This window comes from Xyrauchen texanus, chromosome 8, assembly GCF_025860055.1.
Source record: "Xyrauchen texanus isolate HMW12.3.18 chromosome 8, RBS_HiC_50CHRs, whole genome shotgun sequence".
NCBI lineage: Eukaryota > Metazoa > Chordata > Actinopteri > Cypriniformes > Catostomidae > Xyrauchen > Xyrauchen texanus.
The window spans coordinates 35,516,996-35,526,736 of NC_068283.1; the positions used below are offsets into that span (position 1 = coordinate 35,516,996).

Below are 9,741 nucleotides of genomic sequence, written 5' to 3' on the forward strand. Positions count from 1 at the left end.
ATGTAACTGCCAAATGATCCACCGCATCGCATTCAGCTCCCACGCACCAGACCACACGAGCACAAGCTCGCGCTCGATGAATGAAGTTCTGTAGACTCAGCGCTTGTGGCATGTTGGTTTCCATTAGCGACTAATAATGAGTGTTCATAGTCTTGTTAATGCCACACCGTCATCATTCAATTCAGGAATATTCCATCTTTAAGCCTACATTTTTATTTCGCATTGTTTATTGAACATCTGGAAAAAATTAGGCATAGCGTGCATAATTGTGGGACAGAACCCAAAAATATGCGATTTAAAACAAAAATAAGTTTCCTTTAAATACATCACAATGGAATTACATAAACAAGGAAAGTACAAGGCAATTACAAATGTTCAATAGCATATTGCATGAAACAAACGATAAAAGAATCAGAGATAAAAGGCAAGCCTTGGTAGAACACCATTATATATATATATACAGTCTTTCCAGTGTCTAAGAACGTCTCACGTGGCTTAATATTTGTAGTTCTGACGGAGAACATTTTTAGGCTAATATATTAGTTTTGCGATACAGTGGTGATCCATTGATAGTCTACATTAAGGAGATATTTCTACTTGGCCTTATCCTTAAAAATAAAGGAGATATTTCTACTTGGCCTTATCCTTAAAAATAGTTTTGTTGGTCTAAACTAATAGGGTTATTCCGACATGTTAAAGATACTATTTTTTTACTTGAAACAAAATGGTCAAAAATGCTTCTCAAATAAATATAATTAACTCGAATCAAGCCATTCAATTTAGATGTTACACGAAGCAAAAGTTTTAGGTTCACATTTTTGTATTGCATTTTGTCCTCACAAAAGTATAACCTTTCAGAGCGAAATATGGAATCCGCCAGAGGCTCCCAAACTTTTAGCTGCACAGTTTTTTACCCCACGGCACCCCAAACACGGAGAAAAATAATAATAATAATATAAATAAATAAAAAAATGCGATTGAAAACACTCATTGATTTTCAAAGTTGGATATTGATATAAATATTTACAAATTAAATTAAAATAATGTTGCCGTCAAGTATTTCTCATAAACATTGTGTAACGCGCGTTGGTTTATCCTCTGCCTTTAGTTCTTACCCAGCGCTGTTCCGTGGGTTCTTGGTCTCGTTCTGTTATCACCACAATAGGGAGGGCACTGACAAGGAGCTCCGGTGACTACAACACTTGTTTATTGAACATCTCAACATTGTGAAATGGCCGCAGCCGATTACATAGTGCATCTCGTGTCTCTCTCCCTGAACACACTCCAACTGTTTTCTCCCGCTCTCTAAATCGCGGGCGCCGTTCTCACGATACTATCCCAAATCCTATTTAAAGTCATAGAACATTATAACCCTTAAATTTCACTTCCTACAATTGCTTCACGTTTTTAAAGTAGCCTAATTATTCTAGAGCCAATAATAGAGTAATTAAACAGAGAACAAAGTCAACGGTGCTTTAAGTTTTTTTAGGAACAGTAGCAATTAATCATTTAAACATTGTGATATAAAAACATTAAAAAATATATTAAATGAAAATCGAACAATTTAAATGTACTGTGTGATTATTAGATACACATTCATAAAGATTCAATACAGTCAGAATTTGACTGAAAAGCAGACCTGTTAATGAAATTGAATGGGCTTAAAACTTCTGAAGTTATTAATGGTGAGTGATTTTCTCTCTTTCTTGTCAATATTGTTGTTTTAATATTAACGCATCTGCAGCACGTCTATTATGCTGCATTTACACGTTTTGATATAAAATTTTCGTCCCGTCTACATCATGTAATAGGCTACATTAATGGCTTCTACCCAGTAATAATAAATAGTGTTGTCGCAATAACTTTCTCCTAACAGCCGTTCACTTATAAAGCATAATGTTTCAAGATTTGTAAGTTGCTCACCATTTGCATAAGCAGGTTCAGAGACTCGGTGCTAATCATCCTGTACCGGCCGAGCCACTCGCAGGCATCGTATTGACTCTGCAGTGTGAAAAATATCACAAAAATGTACGTCCGCATTTGAGTTTGTTTCATCATTGTAAACACGCAATGGCTTCCTGCCCTGTCGCTTAAGACAATAGTTCAGCTCCATCGTGGAGTCAGTAGTAAATTTATTTGGGGGTATGGAAAGGGAAAACGAAGTATGCAAGGTCGGGAGCAACGACAAGGAAAGAATTCCCCCGTACGGTGTTATCAAACAATTTCACTTTCTAGTCTCACACTTAGGGAGTGCCTAGCGAATACCACAACAAATACAATTTCTTCCTATTCTGATTAGTAAAATGCACTTTTAAAAGTGCTTATCTATTAAAACGAATAAAAAGCGCTTTTAGACAATGCAGTTATAGTTCGTCTTTTAACTAACTTTAGTTTATTAGAAACCAGCACAATTCAGACACAGTCCGGGTCAAATGCAACGAGTTTTACACGGTACCAACAATTTAAACTATAGTTCATATAGGTCAAACCAATCCCACGGTCAAAAAGACCTACCTGATTCCAAAGTATTTCAAGGTTGCTGACGTTTCAAGTGAGAAGAAGGGGAAAACTCGTCCTGTTTTCACTGCGGGTTTGTCACGTATAGAAAAACACTTTCTGTTTTAAGACCGTGTGACGTGCGTTGCGCTTTGTAATGCAACGTGCCGACATAACCTCTCTCGCGCACAGCCTCGAGATCTCATTGGATCTCACCGAACTTCCCCTGCTGCAGTTCACACTGCAGCATGGCACATCTTGTGTCAATACGAGAGAAGAATGGGCTGGCTAATGGATTTGCATTTCTTTGCCCATCAGATAATGATAATGCTTAAAGGGATATTCTGGGTTCAATACAAATTAGGCTCAATTGACAGCATTTGTGGCATAATATTGATTACCACAAAAAATGATTTTGACACGTCCACCCTTTTCTTAAAAAACTCAAATATCTGGTTTACAGTGAGGAAAACAGACACTTTCAATAGAAGTGAACATGGGTGAAAGTCAATTTTGTATATTAAAATACTCACGTTTGTAAAGGTATTACAACCACAAGACATAAACAATATGTGTTAACATGATTTAAGTGTGATAAAATCACCTACTAACCTTTTCTGTGTATAGTTATAGCCAATTGTATATCTTAGTTACCATGAAGATGTAATGTCAACAAACCGTAAAACGACTGTAAAAATATCAATTTACAACTTTACAGCTCAAATAGTACATGAGTTTGAACCGAATAATAAATGTAATCGTTTTTATAAAATTATAAGCTTCACATTTCTGCACTTAAACCCACCAGAAATGTACCGTATATAAAATGGTGATCAATATAATTGCATTAAATGATATAACCTCAATACACCAACTTTCTGGAAAGGTATAAATCTGCTCATCACTTTAAAATGTATTGTTATTCAATTTATGACAGCAGCAGGACCAGAGATGGATTACTGACTGGGACAATGGGACCAATTGACTACCAGGGGCCCTTGACTGCCCCCTTGGTGGGGGCCTGGGCTTTCAGGTTGCACGATCTAGTTTGGCGACCCCCGCTGGAAAACCCTTCAACAATTAAAACAAACCCCACCAACAACTTTTGGAGGGGGGCCCTTGAAAGTAATTGGCCCCGGGGCTTTTGCAAGTCATAATCCGTCCCTGAGAGGGCACATGATTACATGTATTTTATCAAGAGGGGCCTTTCCAGAAGCAATGGACAATACATACGAAGAGACAGGCTATAAAATGAAAAATTTCCCAACCAACATTTAGGCAATTTTACCACACAGAAAATACTTTAAATTTATACTATGTTTTATTTTCATTTTAATAACTTTTAAATGTTCTTAGTATAATTATAATGATTTTTTGTCAAACCTCTTCTGAAGCAGCACATAAACTGTGTTGTCACGTCGTTTGTAAGATATTTTAAAAATCATTTTGGACTGATTTCCATTGGTGTCTTATGTCCAATAATTGAAATTAATCGATTTAAACAAGCATACTTTTCTTGTACAATTTTTTCCTATCAAAAAGTAAAAAAAAAAAAAAAAAAAGCAAAAGTGTTCTGAGGTGCAGGATTTAGGATATAACTCAAAATAAATATTTTATTTTGCACATTGGAGAAGAACATCAGGATAGAAAATAATATGTTGTCAATTAAATTAGGCATTTGTAATAATAATAATAATAATAATAATAAAAACAAGTCAGCAGTTTTGGGCTATGCCTACATCCTACTTTGATCAGGAGGCCTTTTCAGATAAAAATGCAATATGAAAAAAGATTATGTGGGAGCAGAGGGGAGTTGGACAGCAGAAAGAGGAAAAAAATGGCAATGTTCAATTCTCTCCATAATTTGTTTATCTTGTGATGTCATTTTTCACATTCAAATTGTTGATTTAACCTACCCAGTTGTTTAGATTTCCATTTGTTTAATTCTGGATAATACATTTGACAGAATGTCAATTCATGTCCCTTGGAAATCATTTTCTTGAGGCAAATCTTTTTGAAAAGCATAACATTTGATTTTGAGCCATTCATTTTATATAACATTTTTCTTCTGTGCAGCCCTAGTGGTCAGTTCTTAATTTGTTTATACTTTAGAAATTCTTAATAAAAAAGTTAATATTTAATATGGTGGGTCTAAGAAATAAGAAATCAGACTGGTTAAATTAGGTAATGATGTTGTTTTACCTATATTACCAGACGGATTTTCTCACAATTTCTTAATACCAACATTTTGAAAATGATCCTTGCAGTATGTCCCAAACAATTATCAAACCAAACCTATGACCTTGACATATAATATTTTTTACCATATTTGTTAAATTACCTGTTAACCAATTAAAAGCTATTTTCTGCTGCATTTTCACATTCTTTTACAGATGTTTCTATAACCCACATGCTTTATCCACCTTTTTCCTGGGGGTCTTACTGGGGAAATGTGGGTGGGACTTCTGCATTCCCTAGCTCTGACTGCAGTCATTTTAGACCCTGTTAACTGCTGGTAAGACGCTTTTCCGATCTCAAATGTTCAGTGCTAAATATAGTTGTAAACAGGGTGCAAAATGTTTAGTGACTAGATCACAAAAAATACATACAGAGGTAGGTAAAAAAAACATCGCATTTTAGGTTTAAAACAACGTCCTGGTGTGTCCCAGACGGCAGTGTAGCACCACCTCTCCCCATCACCTGCCTAACAAAAAACATTTACGTGTGGATTTAAAAGGAAAAAAAACGTCACATTGGAAAAATTGTAAAAGTGATTACATACGTCAAAGCTCTTCCTTGGTGTGTCTGTCTGATTTGAACATGCAGGGTGACAAGTACACACATCTGAAGCTGAACTAACACAGGTACTCCACTAAAACAACTGATCATTTTGCTCGAAATGTTGCGTTTGTGCTTAAATTATATATCAACTGTATCTGTTCGCGCTTTCTTTGGCTTCATGACTTTTTTGCAGTTTATTATCGTTCAGTAACACACACTGAAAAATACTTTAGCCTATTTTTAAGATGAATCAATATCAATTGAATAACACATTTCCATTTAATTGAATAGTTTGAAGGAAATGTAATTAATAAAACTTGAATTTTGTAAGATTTGTACGTTTTATTTAGTTAAAGATTAAGCAATTAAATTAGATGGAAATTTGTTATTCAATTGAAATGGATACATCTTGAAATTAGGTAAAATATTTAAAATAAGTGTATAGTGACTGATGTACTACAGTAGGCCTATGTCCTCACGAAATCATACACGTTCACCTCAAAATCCCAACACTGCAACGAAAGAATTAATGGAATCCAACGGAGGAACACTGCAACAACAGCTGTGTTGACAACGGAAGTAACGCCCACATTTCGCGCGAAGCATCACAGGATAGGAAAAAGGTGGATAAAACGTTTAGGTCTACTGCCCACTGATATTTTAGATATATTTAAACAGCAATAGTACTTGTTTTCAGGCTTTTCCCACATCTGGTTTCACCATGAAACAAGTAGGATATATTAGGGGCGTGTCATCGTTTTCTGTATCTTATTCGTAACATACACCCCTGTTTTTAATAGCTATGTGTTCAAACTTAAATTGTACAAAACTATGTGTAGCCTACTTTTTAACTAACGACATTTATGTGAATGGGATATTTCCCTAAAATAATAAACAAATTAAGAACAAAACAAACCTATTGTAAAAAAAAAATATTTATATATTTTTGTCCTCCAAAGTAATATCAGATCCAGAAATCTCCTTAAAAAAGACCTTAAAATCACACCAGCACAATCTAGAGCAAATGCATAAAAAAAAGAGATGACAAATACTCTCTTCATTCAAATTACAAAACACACATTTCAAATCAATATCTTTCTTAAATCTTTTCATAACCTCATTTACTGGATAAATACAATGAATAATTTTAAATGAAATCTCTCCAGTGTCTCCTGGAAACCATAAAAGACTCCTCCAACTCAATGTCCTGGAAGCGTGAATTCCAGAAAGTTTAGCTGGGGGTACGCTAAAAGACCGACTAATCTGTCTAATTAAGTTATTGTTGCATTTTTTATCAACAATAATTATACCATCCAATTTTAAGTAAAAATGAATGGTTACATTCAAATCAACAACACCAGCAACACGCAACAATTGAAGGAGTCCAGAAGGTATGGCATCATAAACAATTGCGTAATCCTTTGCAGATTTTGGAAGTTTGAATCTATCTAGAAATGCTCCATATGAAATTAAGTGACCATCATGGCGAAGCAACTGTGTCACCAATAAAATATCATTTCTAAACCAATATTCAAAGAAACGTGTTTTATTCTTATATTTAATATCTTTATTATTCCAAATCAAACATTTGTGGGGAGAGCAACTGTGTTTGTACACCAGCAACCAAGATAATAGAGCTTTTTTTTTTGAAAGTTAGATAGTTTAATGGGGATTTTATTATCAATATTGCAACTGAGGAGAAACTTAATACCGCCAATTTTGTTAAAAACTAAATTGGGGATATAATACCACAATTTTTTATTAGATTTGATACAGTCCTGCATCCATTTAATTTAAAAAATAGTATTAGAAACTTCAATATATACACACAGATTCGACAAGTAAGCAGCTACACAGCAACGACATTTCGCCGCGACGCTGCTGTAAATAACGAACTTGGCATCTGAGGACTGCACCTGTTATTTTCCTATGTATGAATCCTATGTATGGAATGAAATACAAACCTTTATTGTTTTGCAGTGCTGATGACCCACCATCACATACACTACAGCAGTCAAGTAACTAAAGATGGCTGTAAAGATTTTCTCAATACACAAGATAATAGAAGCCAAACATGACACAAAACACATCCTTTATTTAAATCCTCAGACAATTCTAAAGAGAGGCCTTCTCATTTTCCCCAAGCCACAGCATGATAACTACCAAAAACAGATGATTGCCATTAACAGATGATTACAATAATTTAATAATTAAATCAAGCTGTGCTCTATTACTGTCACAAATCATTGATCAAAAACTCACATTTTGCTAGTTAATTTAGATGATTATTAGCCGCCAAGGTGTTTCTATCCATTCCTCAGGTGCATCAGTAGCAGGTATATTAATGACTCTCCTAATGAATACAGTATCTATGTGTGTAACAAATGCTCAACAATGGTGGCTTTACAAAGAATCCTACAGCTTAATCACAGAAGGCGACGCAGAAGTCAGGTAGTGTATATAAATGCCTACATAAGTATACATTTCTCCCTACTTGACTATCTATCTGATGACGACATCATAAGAAAATTCTGGGTTCCAAGGACCAAGATTCTTGAATTGCTGCAGGTTGTGAAACCACACCTTCAGTGGGCAACAAGAAGAATCTACGCCTGAAGTCCAGCAGTGTAGTTCTTAGCTTTACTGCGTGATTGTGCTGTGGGAAGGTTTATGGGGGTGGTTGGTGATTGCCTGTTGCTCAGCAATCTTAGGTCATCAAGGTTGTGAAAGCAGCAACACCTTTGCTGTTACAGCTTATGAACACCGCACTGACTTTCCCCAAAACTCCTAAAAAAATTCAGTCATGGAAATTTGTCTAACTTCCTGAGGAATTCACTGGAATTCCGTTGGATATATCAACTGAAGAAATTACAGAAAATATAAGAGGAGGAAAAGTAATAAACGCAAGAAGATTATTCAAAAACAAAGAGGGACAGAGACTGGAAAGCAAGTCTATTCTGCCTACCTTTGAAGGTAGTCTCCTGAAAAAAAGTTCAAATGGGATATTTAAGTTATCGAATACGAGAATATGCCCCAAAGCCACTAAGATGTTTCAAATGTCAGAGTATAGGGCATGTAGTTGCAGTCTGTCGGGGGGCAATGAGATGTCCAAAGTGTGGAGATGAACATGAATATTATAAATGTCCAGGAAATACTGTGCTTAAATGTTGTAACTGTGGAGGCCCTCATAGTGCAGCATATAGAGGATGTGAAGTGCAGATAAAAGCAAGAGAAGTTCAAAAATACAAAGTCGGAAATAAAGTAACTTATGCATAAGCAGTAAAGGCATGTGGAAGTAGAGATGACAAGCAGAAAGAGATGATAGTCAGGAACAAACAAGAAGTTATATGTTTTGATTCAGCATCAGTATTAACATCATTAGCTACCCGAAGATCATCCAGAGAAGATTTGATAAATGAAATATTCATGCTCTTGTATCATATTCAAAGGAAAGGAAGGACAGTTGGATTCTGTTGGGTACCAGCACATAAAGAGATTCATGGAAATGAAGCTGCTGACGAGTTAGCGAAGAAGGCTTTAAAAAGAAATGAAGAGGATATTAGAGTACCACTAGGTAAGGGGGAAATAAAATGTATTATTAAGAAATGTATTAAGAAAAAGTGACAAGAAATATGGGATAAGAACAAGAAGGGAAGACATTTATATAAAATAAAAAAAAACAGGTAGAAATTAATAAAATTATATGTGGCAGAAACCAGAAGAGGTTATAATAACTAGATTAAGGCTTGGTCTGGAGTGGTGGTGGCGTAGTGGGCTAAAGCACACAAATGGTAATCAGAAGGTTGCTGGTTCGATCCCCACAGCCATTGTCTCCTTGAGCAAGGCACTTAACTCCAGGTTGCTCTGGGGGGATTGTCCCTGTATTAAGTGCACTGTAAGTCGCTTTCGATAAAAGCGTCTGCCAAATGCATAAATGTAAATGTAAATGGTCATACAGGATTGAACTCTTCATTGGCTTTAATAGGAATCCTAGAAAATGATAGTAGAGAAAAAGCAGAACATGTCATATTTGACTGTAGAAGGTTGTAAAATAGCTCAAGGATGGGCAAGGAGGAGGCGAGAACCGGCTTGTCAATATAAATGATAATTTAATGAAAACTTAAACCAAAACACATAAACAAACACACACGACGGACATGCCCATAATTCTCTCTCTCTCGAACCATCGTCACCGGCCGCCTTTATCCTCGCAGCGCCTCATCAGGCCGATTGGGGACCGGGCGCGCGATATTCTGATCGGCCGCGCCCCCTCCGCTCCACACTCCTCCCGGCGTTATCTCAGGCCGGGGTGCCACCGGCATGACGTACACTCCCCCCTATCCCTGGGGCGGGGTGTATCTTGCGTCCCGCGTGGTCATCCCCGCCTTCCTCACCCTGGGAGGAGAGGAGGGAGAAAAAAAAAACCAAACAAACAACAAAATAGGCGAGGGAAAAGGCCAACAC

At 36.2% G+C, this 9,741-nt stretch overlaps 1 protein-coding gene across 1 annotated transcript in view; it reads right to left on the minus strand.

Annotated features, from left to right (window-relative positions):
• The window catches only part of LOC127647672 (interferon alpha-13-like), a 69,911-nt gene extending 67,298 nt beyond the window's left edge, over positions 1 to 2,613 (minus strand). The window contains exon 1 of the mRNA XM_052132074.1: positions 2,515 to 2,613. The gene's annotated coding sequence lies outside the window, so the exon portion shown is untranslated. The remainder of the gene's footprint in view (positions 1 to 2,514) is intronic.
• Between the last annotated feature and the right edge of the window lie 7,128 nt (positions 2,614 to 9,741).